General features: G+C 49.9%; 1 long non-coding RNA gene across 1 annotated transcript; it reads left to right on the top strand.

The window, feature by feature from the left end:
- The first annotated feature begins 1,737 nt into the window (after positions 1-1,737).
- Positions 1,738-15,082, top strand: LOC135977860 (uncharacterized). The gene is made up of 3 exons (XR_010595304.1): positions 1,738-1,842; positions 3,220-3,338; positions 11,097-15,082. It is a non-coding gene; the product is annotated as an uncharacterized LOC135977860 (long non-coding RNA).
- The last annotated feature ends 4,379 nt before the right edge of the window (positions 15,083-19,461 follow it).

Below are 19,461 nucleotides of genomic sequence, written 5' to 3'. Positions count from 1 at the left end.
CGGTGGGACAGAAAGAGAGTCCCCGAGATAGGACAGACTCTTCTGCTGGGCTAAGCGTGTGGTTGGAAAGATTGACAATGTTGTTAGATGAGTTGAGGGTACCATTGTTATAGCCCCTAGTGGCAGGTATTAGTTTAGATAACTTACAGTCCTTTTTCCTCTGTAGAGAAGTGAAGTGTGCATTGTAAATGGCTTGTCTCATTTTTGTAAAGTCCAGCCACGTGGAAGTTTGTGTAGAAGGCTGGTATTGTATGAGAGTCTCCAGTTCTGAGAGCTCATTCTTGATCTTCTCCTGTCTGCTGTACAGGATGCTGATCAGGTGGTTCCTCAGTTTCTTTGAGAGAGTGTGTGGCACAATCTCTCACCATACTCAGTGTAGTATGTTGATTGCAATGGATTTTTGACCTTCCGTCCTTTTGGTATGATGTCCATCTGTTTGCATTTGGAGAGGAAGATGATGTCTGTCTGTATCTGTGCAAGTTTTTTGTTGAGGTTGATGGATTTCCACTCCATACGGCTAAATTTAGTGCCTTGCATGGTGTCAAGTATCAGGGGGTAGCCATGTTAGTCTGTATCTACAAAAACAACAAGGAGTCTGGTGGCACCTTAAAGACTAACAGATTTATTTGGGCATAAGCTTTCGTGAGTAAAAACCTCACTTCTTCGGATGCATAGAGTGAAAGTTACAGATGCAGGCATTATATACTGACACATGGAGAGCAGGGAGTTACTTCACAAGTGGAGAACCAGTGTTGACAGGGCCAATTCAAAAATCAGGGTGGATGTAGTCCACTCCCAATAATAGATGAGGAGGTGTCAATTCCAGGAGAGGAAAAGCTGCTTCTGTAGTGAGCCAGCCACTCCCAGTCCCTATTCAAGCCCAGATTAATGGTGTTGAATTTGCAAATGAATTTTAGTTCTGCTGTTTCTCTTTGAAGTCTGTTTCTGAAGTTTTTTTTGTTCAATGATAGTGACTTTTAAATCTGTAATAGAATGACCAGGGAGATTGAAGTGTTCACATACTGGCTTATGTATGTTACCATTCCTGATGTCCGACATGGGGACATTAGGGTTTGTCCTTTTCCTTTTACCTTTTCCTCCATCCCTCCTTCCATTCTCTTCATCTCTTACTTCTTTTGTCCTTTCTCTTGTTCCCCTCACACCACCAGGAGTGGTGTGTGTGTGTGTGTGTGTGTGTGTGTGTGTGTGGTGCTGATGGTTCTCTTCTCCTCCCCTTGTGGGGAGTTGATCCAAAACTGTGGGGTTGAAATAGTGCTTGGACCCCACTGACAGTAGATGCTGCCATTGTGTGACTTAGCATTAGTGTCTGGGATGACTTGGGTCAAGATCTCAACCTCCCTGCAACCCACTTCACTGCTGTCAGAATCCCTCCTGCACACCCTGTTAGAGCCGCCTCCCTGCCCAACCTGTGTCAGGGTGGAGAAGAGGGTTCTGATTACTTGAGCTGTGGTTTGGAGGTGGAATATCTGTGAAGGGCACTGAGCAGGAGGTAGCAGGAGCTCACCCTACAAGGAGGGGGGTTGGCTCTGGAGGTTTCTAGAAAGGACAAGAAGACTCCATTTTGGGGTTCAGGAGGTGAATTCATCTCTCATTGACGGGCAGGTGCTGGGTGGAAATACTGCTGGTTCCAGGTTCCCTTAATTCCCCCTGATTCCTCGGGGCGTTTGAGTCTCTGACAGGTTCTCGTTCCCTTGCAGCAGGAGGACGTCAGGGCCAAAATGATGCACCAGCTCCGCATCATCCTGCACTTACGCCACGTGCCTGAGACACTGCAGGGGCTGCGCCTCTGAGGCCTTCAGGAACTCCCGCTCCCTGCTGCAGGTACTGCTCTGGCTCACTGTAAATGGGGAGCTAGTAGAAGGGGAAATGGAGCCCCCTGGCCCTCACTAAAAGAGAAAGTGATGGATTCTCCATCTCTTAATGTCATTTAATTTAGACTAGATACCTTTCTGGAATGTTTGTGCCCAAAAAGTAACTATTGTACTATACAGGAAGCCCATGATATGCAGGGGCTTAGATGAGATGCTCTAAAGGTCTCTTCTGGCCATAAAGTGTAGTAATTTTGGAAACACGGAGTGTAGCATTGGGAGCAGCCTCTGATGTTTTACTGTCTAGCCGGCTTGCTTCCTAGAATGAAGACCCATTGAGTGGGGTGATTCACACAGAGTAGCTCAAACCTTCAAAGTGTCAGGCCAGCAGGAGGACATTAGCACTTCAGGGTTTGGTTGGGTGTGGCAGTGACATCACAAAGGCCTTTTGCAGGACGTCAGCTTATTGGTCAAATGTGTTAGGGAGGTGGTGACCTCAGAGAGAGATGCTGACATCAGAGAGAGATGCTGACATGAGGGCCAGGGAAACCTCAGAGACCCCTCTGGCTTTGCTTCAGCAAGTCTCCTCCTTGAGGTCTCTCTTTGAGGAAAGTAAGTGCCTCGGAGAGGTTTGTATCCTGTTCAGTCTGATCCACCTGGTGCCAGCTGAATTCTAGGCATGGAAAACACTAGTTCAAGGTGGCAGAATTTTATTCCCTCCCTGTGATTTTGTCCCGTAGAATCACTGGGGACATTAGTGTTTGTCCTTTTCGTTTTACCTTTTCCTCCCTCCCTCCTTCCTTTCTCTTCATCTCTTACTTCTTTTGTCCTTTCTCCTGTTCCCCTCCCACCACCGGGAGTGGTTTGTGTGTGTTTGTGTGTTGCTGGGGGTGCTCTTCACCTCCCTTTGTGGGGAGTTCATCCAAACCTGTGTGGTTGAAATAGTGCTTGGACTCCACTGACACTAGATGCTGCCATCGTGTGGATTAGCATTGGTGTCTGGGATGACTTGGGGCAAGATCTCAACCTCCCCGGAACCCACTTCACTGCTGCCAGAATCCCTCCTGCCCCCCCTGCTAGAGCCGCCTCTCTGGCCAACCTGGGTGGGGGTGGAGAAGAGGGTTCTGATAACTTGAGCTGTGGTTTGGTGGTGGAACATCTGTCAAGGGCACTGAGAGGGAGGTAGCAGCAGCTCACCCTTCAAGGAGGGGATTTGGCACTGGAGGTTACTAGAAAGGACAAGAAGACTCCATTCTGGGGTTCAGGAGGTGAATTCATCCCTCAGCGGTGGGCAGGTGCTGAGTGGAAATACTGCTGGTTCCCGGTGCCCTTAATTCCCCCTGATTCCTCGGGGCGTTTGAGTCTCTGACAGGTTCTCGTTCCCTTGCAGCAGGAGGACGTCACGGCAAAAGTGATGCACCCGCATCATCCGCCACTTGCGCCAGGTGCCTGAGACACTGCAGGGGCTGTTCCTCTGAGTCTTTCAGCAACTCCCACTCCCTGCTGCAGGTACTGCTCTGTCTCACTGTAAATGGCGAGCTAGTGGAAGGGGAAATGGAGCCCCCTGGCACTCACTAAAAGGGAAAGTGGTGGATTCTCCATCTCTCGATGTCATTGAATGAAGACTAGATGCCTTTCTGGAATGTGTGTGCCCAAAAAGTAACTATTGTACTATACAGGAGGCCTATGATATGCAGGGGCTTAGATGAGATGCTCTAAAGGTCTCTTGTGGTCATAAAGTCTACAAATTTTGGAAACACTGAGTGTAGTATTGGGAGCAGCCTGTGATGTTTTACTGTCTAGCCGGCTTGCTTCCTAGAATGAAGACGCATTGAGTGGGGTGATCCACAGAGAGTACCTGTGTCAAGGCTGTATCCCCACTTTGAAGTTTAGGGTACAAATGTAGGGGCCTGCATGAAAACGTCTAAGCTTAACCACCATCCCAAGGCTAATTTCCTCCCCTGGGTAGCCTTGAGAAACCTTTCACCAATTCCCTGGTGAATACAGATCCAAACCCCTTGGATCTTAAAACAAGGAGAAATAAACCATCCCCCCTCCTTCCTCCCACCAACTTCTGGTGAATACAGATCCAACCCTCTTGGATCTAAAAGAAGGAGAAATTAACCATTCCCCTCCTTCCTCCCACCAACTCCTGGTGAATCAAGATCCAAACTCCTTGGATCTTAAAACAAGGAAAAATCAATCAGGTTCTTAAAAATAAGGCTTTTAATTAAAGAAAAAGGTAAAAATCATCTCTGTCAAATCAGTATGGAAATTAACCTTACAGGGTAATCAAACTTAAAGAGCTCAGAGGACTCCCCTCTAGTCTTAGGTTCAAAGTACAGCAAACAAAGATAAACACTCTAGGAAAAGGTACATTTACAAGTTGAGAAAACAAAGGAAAACTAACACGCCTTGTTTGAAATAGGAGAGACTTGTTTAGAAAGATGTGGAGAACCTGGATTGATGTCTGGTCCCTCTCAGTCCCGAGGGCGAACACCCACACAAACAAAGAACACAAACAAAAGCCTTCCCCTCCCCAAGATTTGAAAGTATCTTGTCCCCTTATTGGTCCTTTAGGTCAGATGCCAGCCAGGTTACCTGAGCTTCTTAACCCTTTAGAGGGAAAAGGATTTTGGAGTCTCTGGCCAGGAGGATTTTATAGTACTGTACACAGGACAGCTGTTACCCTTCCCTTTATAGTTATGACAACCTCAAAGCTTCAAAGTGTCAGGCCAGCAGCAGGACATTAGCACTTCAGGGTTTGGTTGGGTGTGGCAGTGACATCACAAAGGCCTTTTGCAGGATGTCAGCTTATTGGTCAAATGTGTTAGGGAGGTGGTGACCTCCGAGAGAGATGCTGACATCAGCCTGGCAGGACAGGAGCACAGGGCCAGGGAAACCTCAGAGACCCTGTGGCTTTGCTTCAGCAAGTCTCCTTCTCGAGGTCTTTCTTTGAGGACTGAGAGAGTATTAGGGTTCACGTATGTGAGTGCGTGCAGGAGCCTCTTTCGAGTTTTCTCCTTTCCTTTTACTGATTTTACTAGAAAACAGATGTCCCTGTTTAGAAGGTAAGAGCCTCCAAGAGGTTTTGGCAGCTGCTCAGTCTGATCCACGTGGTGCCAGCTGAATTCTAGGCATGGAAAACAGTAGTTTAAGATGGCAGAATTTTATTCCATCCCTTGGATTTTGTGCCGTAGAATCACTGGGGACATTAGGGTTTGTCCTTTTTGTTTTACCTTTTCCTCCATCCCTCCTTCCTTTCTCTTCATCTCTTACTTCTTTTGTCCTTTCTCCTGTTCCCCTCCCACCACCAGGAGTGGTGTGTGTGTGTGTGTTGCTGGGGGTGCTCATCACCTCCCCTTGTGGGAAGTTCATCGAAAACTATGGGGTTGAAATAGTGTTTGGACTCCACTGACACTAGATGCTGCCATCCTGTGACTTGGCATTAGTGTCTGGGATGACTTGGGGCAAGATCTCAACTTCCCCGCAACCCACTTCACTGGGTTGCGGGGCCATCAGCAACTCCCGCTCCCTGCTGCAGGTACTGCTCTGGCTCACCGTAAATGGGGAGCTAGTGGAAGTGGAAATGGAGCCCCCTGGCACTCACTAAATGGGAAAGTGATGGATTCTCCATCTCTTGATGTCATTGATTGAAGACTAGATGCCTAACAACACCTAACAAGAGGCAAGATAAATAAAAATCAGATAAACTGTATGGGTTTTATCTTGACCTGCATTCTGATTACCAAGAATCTTCACTCCCCAGGAATGAAGATTATTTAGATAGAATCAATAATACAGAATACGCCATATAAAGCAATTCAGAATCACCATTTACCCTGACTCAATACTTTAAGGAGAAGAACACTCTGATGGCTTGGATACCATCTTATCGGATTCAGTGTTGTTGAAAGCTATGACACTGATAGAAATAGAGCAGACATTTGTCTGACACTTCATCGAGAGGCCTTCGGGAGCCACTGAAGGAAGATCAGTCAATAGGCAGACAAATGTAACTGGGGCCGAGCTGTGCACCCAGCAGGCCAAACATGGTTCCCCACACACCTGGAAATGTGAGTTACGGGTAGGCAATGCGGGGTAATCACGATGGACAAGGAAGCTTTCCTCACCAAGTGAATGATGGACATCGTACTGGAAAAGGGGGAGGGAGGGATGCTGATGCTCTGTGTAATTCAAAACTGAGTAGGCTAATGTACATTCATGCCTGGCAATAACTGAGGGAACATTGTTAGGGGGCTTATTCCTTCACCCTCTCACTTCCCTGGTCCTTCTCGCATGAACAGAGAGTAACAATACCCAAAGTCCGAAGGTGCAAACAATTCGATGAACTTCCAGGAAGCATGATTCCAGTTTCCTTCTCAATCCAAGATACGCAACTTCAGCTACGTGAATAGCATAGCTGAAGTCGAAGTATCTTGGATCGAATTACCTGGGGTCCAGACAGCGCGGGATCGGTGGCCGTGGCTCCCCCGTCAACTGCACTACCGCCGCTCACTCTGGTGGAGTTCCGGAGTCGACGGTGTGCACGTTCGGGGATCGATATATCGATCCCAGATAAATCGATTGCTACCCGCCGATACGGCGCGTAGTGAAGACGTACCCTAGTGTCCCCCTTCCCAGCTCTGACACCACAGAGCCTTGCCTGTGTCCCTGTTCCTGTTCCCATTCCCTGTTCCCATTCCTGCCCTTAGCAAAACATGATCCCAATTCCCCCACCCACAGTCTCTGTTCCCATTCCCCCCTTACTTCCTGATTGACTGCAGACTATATAGTAAAACTTGAGTTCTGCTTAGCTAGGGTTACCATATTTCAGCAAGCAAAACAGAGGACGGGAGGAGCCCCGCCCCTGTCCCTCCCACTTCCCACCCCCCAGAACCCCCAACCCTCCCCCCGTTCCTTGTCCCCTGACTGCCCCCTCCTGGGACCCCTGCCCCTAACTGCCCCCCAGGACTCCACCCCCTATCTAAGCCTCCCTGCCTCTTGTCCCCTGACTGCCCCAACCCTTATCCACACCCCCACCCCCAGACAGACCCCTGGGACTCCCACGCCCCATCCAACCACTCCCCACCCCCTGACAGCCCCCCCCCCAGAACTCCCAACCCATCTAAACCCCTCTGCTCCCTGTCCCCTGACTGCTCCGATCCCTCTCCCCACTCCTGCTCCCTGACAGCTCCCCCCCAGAACTCCCAACCCCCCACCCCTCCCGCTCCTTGTCCCCTGACTGCCCCCTCCTGGGACCCCTGCTCCTAACTGCCCTCCAGAACCCCACCTCCTACCTAAGCCTCCCTGTTCCTTATCCCCTAACTGCTCCTTCCTAAGACCCCCCCCAACTGCCCCCCAGGACCCTACCCCCTACCTGTACCCTGACTGCCCAAAACTTTCTCCACTCCCCCCAAAAAGCCCCCCCCTGAACTCCCGACCCCCCCCCCACCGTTTCTTGACTGCCCCCTCCAGAACCTTCCTGCCCCCCTGGCCCCCTTACCCTGCTGCTCAGAACAGGGTGTTGGGCTCTGCGCGAGCCGGAGATGTGGCTGCGCTCCCCAGCACAACACACAACGCGGTCCCTGGCCCTGCACAGTGCTGCTGGAGCCGGGCGCGGGGCTGCCGGGGAGGAGCTGCCGGCTCAGAATGCAGGGAGGGAGGGAGGAGGAGGAGCTCCTCTACAGCTGCTCCGGAGTCCAGCCCGTGACTTTCCTGCAGCCCTCCCAGCCGCTCGCTCTGCTCTGCCGGGGGGGGGGGGAATCCCGGACATTTTGAGTGATTTACAAATTCCCCCCGGACGCTATTTTTAGCACAAAAAGGAGGACATGTCCGGGTAAATCCGGACGAATGGTAACCCTAGCCGACCCAGGCTGGAGACGCGCCTCCTCCCCCCACACCCTCCTTACCTGCTTCAGGCTTCCCGTGAATCAAATATTCGTGGGAAGCAGGGGAGGGGGCGGAGTTGGGGCGGGGACTTTGGGGAAGGGGCAGAGTTGGGGCGGGGGGGCATGGGCGGGGCCCCGTGGAGTGTTCTCCTTTTGGAGGCTCAAAATATGGTAACCCTAGGGTCGGCCCGCCCAGCACTGCCAGTCCCCGGCCCGGCCCCCGGCCGAGCACCTCCGGCCCGCCCAGCACTGCCGGCCCCCGGCCGAGCACCTCCGGCCCGCCCAGCACTGCCGGCCCCCGGCCGAGCACCCCCGGACCAGCCTCGCCGACCGCCGGCCCCCGAGCCCCCGGCCCGGCCGACCTCCGTCCCCCAAGCCCCCGGCCCGGCCCGGCCGACCTCCGTCCCCCGAGCCCCCGAGCCGCCGGCCCCCGAGCCCCCGGCCCGGCACCGCTGGCTCCCGAGCCCCCGGCCCGGCACCGCTGGCCGCCGGCCCGCATGTCCCGATTTTCCCGGACATGTCCGGCTTTTGGGGATTTCCCCCCGGACGGGGATTTGGAGCCCAAAAAGCCGGACATGTCCGGGAAAATCCAGACGTATGGTAACCCTACTCTATGCACGGTAAGAGAAGGGACAAAGGAAGCAGCCATTAAACAGAAGACTAGATCCTGGATGAAATTTGGCCAGTAAGACTGTTGAGAGCTTTGCTTTGAATGTAACACAATTTGTTAAGTTAGGCGCCAATTGTGTTTTATCGTCATTTTTCTTCTAACCATTTTGGACGTTTATGCCTCCTTACTTGTATTCACTTAAAATCACTCTCTTTGTAGTTAATAAACTTGTTTAATTGTTATATCTAATCGAGTGTGATTAAATTGAAGTGTCTGGGAAACTCAATTTGGTGTAACAAATTGTGCATATTATTTCTTTTAAAGAAATATGGACTTTTTATGAATTTGTCTTGTGCAGAGAGGGCTTGGCATTACAGGACAGATATTGCTGGGGGAACACCCTGAAATATAACCAAGGTGTGGCTGGCTGGTAGGATTGCCAAATTTCTAATCACACAAAACAGAACACCTCTGCCCTGTCCTCTCTCTTCTTCGAGGCCCCGCCTATGCCCTGCTCCTTCTCCGAGGCCCCGCCTCTGCTTGCTTCATGCCCCTCTCCAATCGTTGCTCACTCTTCTTCACCCTCATTCACTTTCACCGGGCTGGGGCAGAGGATTGGAGGGGGAGGCGAGGACTCTGGCCTGGGGGGTGCAGGCTCTGGGGTGGGGCCAGGGATGAGGGGTGCGGGGTTCCAGCTGCAGTTACTGCAGCTGCGAGGAAGCAGCTGCCAAGACCCTGCAGCCTCTGGGCACATGGGTGGTCCTGCAGCTCTACACATTGGTCACTGTACCCTCTACACATTGGAGCACTTAGGGGCCACAGGGACTTAGTGGCCACTTCTAGGAGCCACGTGGCGCTGGGGCAGGCAAGAAGCCTGCCTTAGTCCCAAGCCCCTGCTGCACCGCCGACTGGACTTTTAACAGTCCACCAGAGCCACCAGGGTCCCTTTTCGACCAGGCGTTCTGGTGGAAAACTAGCTGCCTGGCAACCCTACTGGCTGGCTGCTGCACACACACAGACGTAGCTGGGAGGGACTTGCATGCTGGAGGCTGTTTGTGAGCAGTCCTGACTGGTGCGTACAGCAGCAAAGCAGTGAAAAGGGAACCCCAGGTTAGGGGGAAAGGGTGACACAGCTACGCACTAGTCTAGATTGTCCCCTGGGTATGTCACACCTGCCTTCTGCAGGGTTTTGTGACTCACAGTCTAAGGCGTCAGTCTCTCCCCCATTTGTTGTGCAGGAGCTCAGGCGCCTAACTCAGGCTTTGTGAATCCCAGTGATTTTTCTAGGTGCCTAGAAGTGAAGTGTTGTGACGCTCAGCATCACTGTGCCTAACTCCTGTTGTGTATTCAGACCGTCGGGCCAACGTCCCTTTGTGGAGCTGGACCTAATCTCATTTTGTAATGGCAGCACAATATCATAATCTTGTGCTTAGAGTTTAGACATGGAGCCCTGGGTGAACTTGATTTTCTCTGTGAACTGCTGCATGTGAATCAGATTAAAGCAAAGTGGCAGCACATCACAAGTCAAATCAGCTTTAAGGAAACCCACGAAACCAAAAGAAGGGGTTACTCTCCTGTGCAGTAACTGTAGTTCTTCTAGAGGGTGTGTCCCTAGGGGTGCACCACACTGGGCCTGCGTGTGCCCCTTGTGCCCTGCATCTAGGCCAGTGGCTCTCAAACTTTTGTACTGGTGACCCCTTTCACATAGCAAGCTTCTGAGTGCGACCCCCTCCCCTATAAATTAAAATTTATTTTTTTTAAATTAACCATTATAAATGCTGGAGGCAAACCGGGATTTGGGGTGGAGGTTGACAGCTCACAACCTCCCATGTAATAACCTCGCGACTCCCTGAGGGGTCCTGACCCCAGTTTGAGAACCCCTGGTCTAGGCCATATCAGGCTGCATGGCCAAACAGTCCGCTGAGTTCCTTCTGCACCACCAAGTCTGAGCAGAAACTCTGAAGCAGAGGGGAGGCGGACGGGTAGTGGGGCATCCAGAGGGGGACACATCTCAAAGAACTACAGTTACTACACAGGGGGAGTAACCCCTTTTTCTTCTTCAAGTCCTATCCCTACTACCGCTCAGGGTGATTTCTGAGCAGTATCCCCAGTAGGAGGAAGAAGCTTTGGAATGGAGTCCAGAACAGAAGAGAAAATTGCGTTGCTGACTGCAGCATCAGACCTGGAGACATCGACTAATGCATAGTGTCTAGCGAAAATATCTACTGAAGACCACATATCGGTCCTGCAGCTGTCTGAAATGGGCACATTTTAAAGTAGATCTATAGATGTAGACTGTGATCTGGTTGAATGTGCCAAAATACTGATAGGGAGTGTAATGGCGACAGCTTGGTATCAAGTTGTGATTCAAAAGTCTCTGGATGGAAATGACAAATCCCTTAAATCTATCTGCAATCAAAATGAATAGTCTATTGGATTTGTGAAATGGTTTAGTTCTGTCGAGGTAGAAGGCTTCTGCCCTCCTGACATCTGGAGTGTGGAGAACTGTCTCCTGGTGGGAAGTATGTGGTTTTGGGAAGAAAACTGGCAGCTATATGGTCTGATTCAGGTGAAAATTGGAAGTCACGTTAGGGAGAAAGCTGGGATGCAGTCGGAAGGAGACCTTCTCCTTGTGAAACATTGAAAGGGGGTGTGGGGAGGGGCTGCCATGAATGCACCAATCTCGCTGACTCTGTGAGCTGAGGTATAAGTATGAAAGGGATTTTTGAGCCATTGGTGATCCACTGAATCTCTGTTTGTTTGCAGGAGTGTAGATGCCCAAAGTGCATAATATGGTCCTGGAATCTTTAAGGGGATTTAATGACTTGTCAGTGTTCTCTGCAAACAACTTTCATCTGCCAAATTGAAGAGCCTCAACTGTATTCTGAATTTCCCTGGGGAAGCCAGACAATATCAGCCAGGAAGCCCGGCACAGAACTGCCGCCACAGAGATGCAGTGTCTGTATCATCAAGAGCTGCCTGCAAAGACATTCTTGCCAACAACTGACCCTCAGCAACAATTGCCTGGAATTGTTCTCTTTGATCCGAGTGAAGGCATTCAATAAATGACTCAAATTATGTATAGTTGGTAAAGTATTTGGCCATAAATGCTGGGTAATTTGCATAGAGGAATTGCAGCATAGCTGATGAATAGGCCTTCCAGCCTAGTGGGGTCCAGATGCTTTTGGTCTCTGTCATATGGGGTGGATTTGTAATGGTGTTCACCACATCAACAAAGAGAGGTTGGAAAACAGCAATTCAGAGTCCTTGGAGGGGACATAGTATTATTTGTTAGCCCTCCTACAAGTGGGTGTCACCGTAGCTGGGATTTGCCAGATGGTTCTAGTGGGTTCCCATAGAGCCTCATTAATGGGAAAGGTGACTCCTGATGGCGTCACAGAGTGCAGAATATCCAGCAGCTTGTGTTGGAGTTCTCCAAGTTCTTCCAGTGGTATCTGCAGATTCTGGCACTGGCTTAATGTGGTCCTGGAACTGGCAAAAATCATGAACTAGCAGAAAGGCATCAGGGCCTCATCTGGGAAGGAGGTCTGAGATGTGGCTTCTTTGTCTGCCCTGGACTGCTGTTCCTGAAATGTTTCCTCTTGCTGCTGGGGAGGGGAAGTTTGGGTCTCCCTGTCATCCCAATGGGATGGGGCTGGGACCTAGAGAACTGCTGACAATAGGCAGTATAGGGATTCCAATATGTCCCTTGAGGCCATTACTGGGAAGGGGGTAGCATCCGGAGCTGCTCCCACCAGGATCGATGAGGTCCCAAAACATCTCCCCTGCCCCTTCGGGAAAGGGGTGTGTGTGTGTGAGGATGCTTTGGAGAACCTTGCACAAAAAGAGAGGAGGTAGAGGGAAGGTCATCTGGAGCAGCTCCCAGAGAATGGGACTGGCGGGACAATGGCACCGGGGAGGCAAAGGGATCTGGAGATGGGGGATTCTCGATACCGAAAGGTGCTCTGTGGCTGCTACCAACAGAGACTGAGGTTCAGCACTCATCACCAATTCCTTTTGTAGTCTGACGTCCTGAGGTACCGAGAGCTTTTGTGGTACCGAGAGGTGTCTGTCCTTTTCTGATGGCAATGGAGTCCTGGGGTGCCACGGGGCTGGTGCAGATGAGGTTGAAGGCTTTCATGGTACCTCAGCAGTTGGTAAGGATATTGAGAGTGGAGTCTGAGATGACAGTACTGCTCCTTCTTGTTTGGTGCTACCAGGGTCTTCCCAGAGCTCTGGTTGGACTTAGAATCGTGGCATTTTCCCATGTCCACCATATTGGAGGAGCCTCTTCCACCTTGAGGAAAACCTCTCAGAGGCTGTAGATCTGGCTGGAGTGAATTCTTTTTGTGGAGGAACCCCTGGGAAGGGCACTAGATCTGCTCTTCTGGGAGACTTCAGAGGAAGGCTCTGAGAATTTCTCCTTCCCAGAAGAATGCTGAGCTGAGGTGGAAGGGCCCTATTTGCCCCTGGTAACTGACGTCCAGGGGTTTCCTGACCTGACTCAGGAGCAGGCTGGAGGGAATTCTCCATCATAAGGTGTCAAAGTTTGACTGCCTGGTTCTTCCCAGCCCCATAGTTCAGGCCTAGGCATACATTGCACTTCTGCAGCATGTATGATTCACCCAGGCATCTTTACAAGAGAGGCAGCATTTGAGCTGAATGAAGCGGACATGCCCCTTACAGGGGAGTCTGTGATGGATCCCGCACTTTCTCTTCTTGTGAGGGTGTTCAGGGCGCCATTTCTCGCCCCTGATCTGGGGTATTAACTGTCCCACTAGTATCCCAGAAAAGGGAGTGGAGAGGGAGGGACCCCAGCCCGACCTCTACTCCGGGTCCCAGCCCAGGGGCCCTTGGTATAGTGGCAAACCACTTGAACTAGTGATTCCTTCCCCTGGGCTACTCTCCTCTCTGGCCCTTCAGCTTGTGGAGCTTCCTGCCCTCTCTCTGCTTGGGCTAAGTTTCTCCCAACCCCTTGTGTCTGTGGAGTTCCTCTGCTCGGTACAAGCTGGGTTTCCCTTTACCAAGGGTCTTGGGCTTCTGGTCCGCCACTGCACTTTTCCAAACTCTCCTCTGCCTCCCTTCAAACTGCTCTCTGCTCCAACAACAAAGCACTCTGCTTCAGTTCCTCCAACTGTCTGATTGAAGCAGGGGGGGTTTTATCAGGTGACTGGCTTCAGGTGCTCTAATTGGTCTAATTGGCTTCAGGTGCACTAATTAAACTGTAGCAGCGTCTCTTCCCTCTACAGGAAATATGGTTCTCAACATCCTGGGGCTTCCATATAGCCCATCTATCACTCTCCTGCTGCCATCTGGCCATGCTGTATCACAATATATATACCTTTATTTTCTATCAAATGGAGAACAAATACCTAACAAACTGACTAATAAAAAGATACAAGCTACTGTGGTAGATCAGAAGCAGATATACTTGGGGGATGGTTTGCACGCGCAACCTGATATTGCCTTGTCAAGGCTGATTCCCCATTCCGGCACTTTGAGTGCAGAGGGTGGGGGCCCGCAAGGATTTTAAAAGTTAATACTGGCCACTCCAGGCTTCTAAACTCCCAAGGTTACAGTTTCTCTCTGACCTTGGCTTGGTAAACACTGCCATCAACCAAATGCAAAACCCTTTTTGGAACCCAAGAAGACACCCTTGGGAATTCCTTCTGGTGAGGTACCCTCAAGCCCTTTCACCTCCGCCCCCTTTGGGGAAGAGCTGAGAAAGAAAACAAAGGAAATTAGCTGTTGCCACCAGTTAATTAAACATGTGCACAAATCTCTTAGGACACCAAAAATCCAATCATGTGCTATACAACAGCGCTTCTGGGATTATCCGTTTCAGTCTAACATCTCTTTCTACCTTCTTCAGACTCACTCTTTTCAGCCGCCTCTATGAATTTCTCTTTTCTAAAGTCTTTGTAGTCTTCTTTGATCTTCACACAAGTTCCTTTGCACAGTGTTCTGTATTCTTTGCCCATTTTTCCTTCTAATTTCATGCGCACCGTCCTTGCCATCAGATTCACAATTTCCTCACTGATCCTCTGCTTGCATCCCAACATTTTCAATGCTTTTCCCTTCTTAGCTGCTGAGATTAGCTGTGAGATAAACTATTCAGAGGCCTCATCGATGTCCTTGTTGACCTTTATACTCAAGGTTCATTTCACTCACTTCCTGTACAAATGCCTCTTCGTTGAAGTGCCATTTTTGCTTCAGTTTCTGGCTATCTCTCAACTTCATAGACATTGTCAACACATATTTTGAGCGGAACATATTTTGAGCGGGCTGATCCTGTGAAAATGATTCGTTCTCGTATTGTCGCTACATCATTAAAGATTCTTCTGGTATCCGTCTTTATATAATCAATCTGATTCAGTGCGACTCCATCCAGATGTTTCCTTGTCCACTGCCGACAAGGTTCTTTTTCAAATATTGTGTTCATTATGTGGAGATGGTTTGCCTCTCCGAATGCAACCAGACAATCATTTCTTACACCTTTACTGAATTTTCTCACATACTTTTCTTTTTCAATCTTTTTTCCACTTACTATTGCATTGAAGTCCCCTTGGATAATTGTGTAGGTGGATCTTTTCTGCATTACCTCCTCCAGCTCTTCGTAGATATGGTCCATTTCTTCATCTTCCTCTTGCTGCGTGGGAGCATACACCTGAATAATTTGAATCGTTCTCCTTCATTTTATCTGAAGCGTGAGACCTGCTATTTGGGGTGACACGATGTTGCCGCTAACTATCCTTGGAACTGTTTCTTTCCTGACAATGACTCCTACACCGCCAATCCTTGCTCTATTGTCAAGTGATCTTCCTAGGAATACTTGCTCTCAGCTTTTCCATTGTGCAATGAGGTCTTTTATTCTTGTGTCAGAGGGGTAGCCGTGTTAGTCTGGATCTGTAAAAAGCAACAAAGAGTCCTGTGGCACCTTAAAGACTAACAGATGTAGTGGAGCATAAGCTTTTGTGGGTGAATGCCCACTTCATCAGATGCATGTCTTTTATTCTTGTTTCACATAACCCTATGACCTCGGCTTTTATTGATTTTCTGACTTCAATGTAAATGTCAATATATGAATCGGATGACAGTGTTCTTGTGTTGTGACTTGCAACAAATAGTTAGACTAGCCTCTGTTTTTCGTCCTGTGTTATCCCAGGTCAGGCTGACGCATGAGTCTGAGCTGTTTTCCAGTTTATTCTGCATTGTGTGGCTTGTTTGGCAGGAGAATCTTGCAGCAGTGCATTCGGGGTGCCAACCCTTGTGTCCTGTAGCTGCGGTACCCCCTCCACTTTGGCCAGGTTGCCCTAGCTTAATAGAGGTATGGTCAGACTACCTACTACCCTGGAGGCTAGCTCAACACCATCTCAGCTTGGTAAGACCTGCCACAGCATATGCTCTGCCGTACTTCAAACCCCTTTCACCCTCACACCAATGCTGAAGTAGGGAGGCAGGATTTTTGGGGGGGGGCCCTCATGCCCTTCCCAAATGGGAGAGCTTAATTCTCAGCACTCTACATTCAGCATTTTCTGATTTGCTGTCAAGAGGACCCCTGCCCCCAACACAGACAGACAAACTTAACGGTGCCCCCTTCAATCCCTGCCCTCAGTGGTCCCTCAGGGAGATTGCATTACTTTACCCTCCCTCCACCTCTGCCAACCAGCATCAAGTATCTCCCAGCTCAATGGTGCTACTCAGGCACCGCCAGGGTCCATGGGATGTTATGAATGGGAGCACTGATCTGGAGCTCAGTAAGGCACAGAGACAAGGGCAGTTAGGTGGAGGAGCTGTGAGGTGCTGCCATATTCCCAGTTCCTATTGCCATCCTCACAGGGGCAGAATCGCTACTGGTCCCCCAGAATAGCTGTGTCTCATTTATGATGATAAACAGATATCTGCCTACACTATCCGCAAATCCTGAACCAGCAATCACAGTCCTCGGTAAACACCCACATCAGGAATGTGACAGAGCAATGAATATATGAGAGCAGGTGAGGGACTGAGATGTGGCACATTGAACAAACGGGAAATTGATGGAGAATACTTAGAAAATCGTGACAGTGACGCCACCTGCCAGTCCCAACCTTTTCCCAGCTGGTACAATCCTGTCCCAGCTGGGGACACATGTGGGTATGTTATAAATACTGCAGTAAGGAACATCCTCACAGTATGTAAGACACACGCCGCTGCTTTCACCAAACGCCAACCTCCTCCCCTGAGAAGAACCGACGTTCATCCAGAGCCAAAGGAATAAACTTGAAGGATGTTTTGCCCCTACCACAAAAGGAGATTGGATCTGACCTGGGTTTGGTGGTGTTGAAAACTGTTAGACAAGTGGGGAAATGCTTGGCCTAGACTGGGAGAGACTGGCCAGTTGTCTCACAGTTCATGGAAAGGCCTTCAAGGGCCCTAGTGCAGAGAGCCTTTAACAGGCAATAAATGTCATTGGGGCCCAGGGTGCGTATCATTCCTGGATCCCCACACGGGATGACAGACACCTGGAAATGTGAGTTACAGGAGATGGACTGGGAACAGTCACAGTCTAGACAGGGGAGTGCTCTGAAACAGACTGAACGATGGACCACCCCTTCATATGGGAAGAGGGAGGGATTCATTCTCTTCTGAACAGAGTGTAGCTGTGCAAATATTGTCTGGATGCCTTGAGTAACTCCATGGTCAATAGGCTAATGCAGATTCACTCCTGACCAGAACTCAGAGGCATCCCAAACAAAGAGTGTAGAGACAGGGCCCTAGCCCAGAGAACTGGCTCAACTGCCAGTCCCTCAGAGAACTGACACAAGCTACTGAATCTCTTGGAGGCTAACGCTGAAGGCGCGAAGCTCTGAGATGAGGGCAGCTGTAATCCAGTATCTCCAAAGATGGGCTTTTATTCTTCAGCTTTCACCTCATTATCTAGTCCTCCTGGCCTCATTAGGCTGCTGTAGTGACTCTCCAGACTGAAGGTGTGTGAAGCACTTGGAGCTTCCTGTAATAATCTATGAATACTTAAGGCCCTTCGGTTTTAGTTTTTCAATTTTTTTTTAATTGCCTGGGTTTTACAAAAGCTGTTATTCAGTTTTTACTATTTTCATCCAATTTTTGGACCTCTCCAGTATATGAAAATACAGATTATGTTAAGAACAGCCAATACATTATATTAGATAAATGTGTTTATGTCAATAACAAATTAGCCTAAATGGAAAGGTGATGCTGTCTGTTAAAATAAGGCAATGTAGTGGAAGATCTACACACACACACGCATCCACATATGTAAGCAGGGTCTGAATGAATTCCCGACAGCTAGCTGGGAGTGGGAGAGAGTTCAGGAAAAAACTGTTTACATGAACACACCTAGGCTATGGCTACACTGGCGCTTTACAGCGCTGCAACTTTCTCGCTCAGGGGTGTGAAAAAACACCCCCCTGAGTGCAGCAAGTTACAGCGCTGTAAAATGCCAGTGTAAACAGTGCCCCATCACTGGGAGCCGCGCTCCCAGCGCTGTAAGCTAATCCCCTTGGGGAGGTGGAGTACCTGCAGCGGTGGGAGAGCTCTCTCCCAGTGCTGGCGCCGCGACCACACTCGCACTTCAAAGCGCTGCCGTGGGAGCGCTCCTGCAGCAGCGCCTTGGAGTTTCGAGTGTAGCCATGCCCCTACTCTGCCTAGATATACAGCAGATGGAGCTGTGTTGCTCAAATAAATCAACTTTGGCTGGTGCTGGGTTACAAATCACTCTAGTACTGAATGAAGGAGTAGTGAAATATTGTTTCAATGATGTCATTATTGTAGGAACAACGGGGAGCAGAACTGTGCTTAACCTGTCCCAAATGAGGGGGGTCACCATCAGCTGACCAGCTTGTTAAGCCAGGGCCTGGAATGCCAGAGGCCTATGAAAGTAAGGGGGGACAGATGTACCAATCAGGAAGTGTGGAGTCTTCTTAAGGGTCTCTGGTCTGGTTTAACCTGTTCCTCCCCACTGTTCAAAGAGAGAGCTAAATAGACTTCATTAGGAGCCCCTTCGTTATTTTAAAATCTCAGTTGGAGCTGAAATCAGTTGTGGTTGGGCAGTGTCTCTGCCCACCCTGCTAAGAGCTAAAAATCACTGAGAGCTAAAATTGCTTGTGGTGGGACCGTGTTTGTGCCCAGAGCTGAAAATCACTAAGAGACTGACCTGCAGACGTCACAGCATGAGAGGCAGGTGGCAGTAGAAGGTGACTGACAGTCAGCTGGCGAGGTGGCAATTGGCAGAGCCCGGAGGTGAGGCGCAGTGACGAAGAAGAGCGGGGCACCAATCGGCTGTCAATGCAGCTGGCAAAGAGGAGCGGCACGCAAGTGCTCGGGCAACAGAGCGAGTAATGTGCCTCTTTTACCCGCACCCTCCACCCAGGGTGGGAGGTGAATTCTGCAGATGCACCTCTGGGTCTGCACTGTAAGGCCTGGTCCACATTGGGGGACGGGGGGTCGATCTAAGATACGGAACTTCAGCTACGAGAATAGTGTAGCTGAAGTCGACATATCCTAGATCAACTTAGAATTACTTCGCGTCCTTGCGGCGCGGGATCGATGGCCGCGGCTCCCCCGTCGACTTTGCTTCCGCCTCTCGCCAAGCTGGAGTTCAGCAGTCGACGGGAGAACAATCAGGGATCAATTTATCATGTCTATACTACACACGATAAATCAATCCCCGATACATCGATTGCTACCCGCTGAGCCGGCGGGTAGTGTGGTGTGCAGAAAAGGGACGGACACGTGAAAGGGACTTTTGGGTTGCTGGACTTAAGAACCTGAGGGAGAAGGACACAGCCCAACTTATTTGTAGGTGGGTCTTTTGCTCATGGTTTATGTTATGAACCCTCCATTTTCCCAAATTAATGCTGAGTTACTTCCCTCCTTTCATTAAAAGTTTCTCTGCTACACTCAGACTCTGTTTGTGAGAGGGGCAGTATTTCCTCTAGAGGTGCCCAGGTCACTGGGTGGAGGCTCAAACCAGTTTTGTGTTGTATTGACTGGCAGAAGGGTTCCACTTGCATACTTGTACATACTAGTTGCTTTAAGACTGAGCCGATCACAACACATCTTCTAATCTTCTCTTGCTCTGGCCATCCTTCGCCATGTTTGTCCATAGGTC

Source organism: Chrysemys picta, unplaced genomic scaffold (genome assembly GCF_011386835.1).
Source record: "Chrysemys picta bellii isolate R12L10 unplaced genomic scaffold, ASM1138683v2 scaf46, whole genome shotgun sequence".
NCBI lineage: Eukaryota > Metazoa > Chordata > Testudines > Emydidae > Chrysemys > Chrysemys picta.
Note: the sequence above shows the minus strand (reverse complement) of the source record. Positions and strands in the feature narration are given on the sequence as shown.